Raw genomic sequence first — 1,866 nt, forward strand, 5'->3', positions numbered from 1 at the left:
AAATTGGGTCACGGGGAAAATAACAACCTTGTTTGCTTTCAAGTCTGGATTTGCAATTGTAAGCATAGGACATTTGGCTGTGCAATGTCCCCCTGCCTAAACATTTTAGATGCTACCCTTCCTTGCACAGTAATACCCAGGAGTAAACATTTTTAAGGCTCCTTCTTTGAGGACAAAATCCATTTGCAAGTAGGTACTTCATAGCCTGAAAATCAAAATAACACAGGTCGAAGTTACCATCATTGATCAAAGTGGTGGCTCCTACCTTGGGGGTGCTGGGCCCCGTTTCTACCAAACCTTACTCAGCTTGCTGTAGTCTTTCTATGTTGGTCTGTCCCAGCAGTGCCATGCAGCGGTGGTGTAGCCCCTCAGAGGTTTGAGAGAATGCTCTTGTACAAATCACGAGCAATTTAGGCTATGGCAAATCTCCGAGCGCTCGCAGATGGCCAGCAAAATTCCTGTGGAAGGCTATGCCACGGGTGTTCAAAGGATTCTTAGGGACTAATAAAGAACAGAATAGCTAAATAAGCTTGTCATAATAGTATTATCTTAATAATGAAAGCATCTATAATGAATAATGGGTTTGCATGACACTGTTCTCCTAACCCTCCCCTGTGCTATGTGCATGTACATGAGTGTGCATCTACTACAAGATTTTTACCAGGATCAGGGCCCAATAAGGTATATTATACACAATTTGTATAGGAAGTGTGAATTATGAGGTGTATCTGACTGCTTTCTCTTCAAGCAGAGCTTTGGAAAAATGTCAAAAGGGAAATGACAGCGTTATGACATTCCTACCCATGGCATAAAGCAACACATGCTCCTTCCCCCATTGTAAAGCAAATTATAGTAACGTTCCAATAAAAATACAGCCCGCTGCCCCTGTACCTGCTTAGGAATAACTGGAGTAAAGTGGAGTTAAAATCAGGCTTCTGTGCCTCAAGAAGCCATACCACAGTCTTCTGCTTAAAGGATAAAGCCACTGTGATTAAAAGCAATTTTTTGTAGACAAAGCTACTGGAATAAAGGTCTTAGACTATTTTGTTGGATGAGAGTCTATCTTTATTTATCTGGTAAATTAAACACCCTATGATGGATGCATACTCGTAAATGTTCCGTTTTCTCATTTTCTTTCACTGGGAATTAGTGAAACTGTTTCTAATTTCTGCAGCTGGCAGTAGGGTTTCTGAAATTGTAGGCTTTGCTGAATGTCCCTTTATCTCTGGAACTGCTCTGGTACATGGCAAAATATATTAGTCCTTGGGAACAGATGCCTGAAGAATTGAAGCACAACCGATGGTGTGCTTTCCAAAGCTTTTAATCTTTCTGATTTCAAAAACTGTGAGAGTCCCAGGATAGCCTGTACATACGCTTCATGTCAGAGATAGTCTTTTTAAAAAAAATAAAAAAATAAAAGAATTACACTGTTCTTGAAAGCGAAAGGAACTAGGAATATATTATAAACTCTAGCTGTGACAACATGCAGCACTTGATTATCCTAGACTAACAACAGAGAGCCCTTTGCAATTCGCGGAGGGCTGCTCTTCGCAATAAATAGCCAATAATTGCACGCAGAATGCCTCGTTGCTGAATCAGAAATTCTTTGTCATACGGGTTTAGGCGGTCCCTAGCCATCATTGACCACTTCTACCAGTCACGCTAGTATGTGGAGTCTAATTACCACATAGCTGAATATTTTTCAGTCCTTCACCTCCAGAAAAGTGAATTTTTAAGTTGCTATGCAAAGGCTGTGATGAACCATAGAAAATGGTGAAAGAGCATTGGCTCATTAAGGAGAACAAGATCCCAGCAGAGCGCAGACATGACACAAGGCTGAAGGAGAGGGGAGAAAAGGTTTGCTCT

The sequence above is a fragment of the Egretta garzetta genome, unplaced genomic scaffold (assembly GCF_000687185.1).
Source record: "Egretta garzetta isolate BGI_Z169 unplaced genomic scaffold, ASM68718v1 scaffold751, whole genome shotgun sequence".
Lineage (NCBI taxonomy): Eukaryota > Metazoa > Chordata > Aves > Pelecaniformes > Ardeidae > Egretta > Egretta garzetta.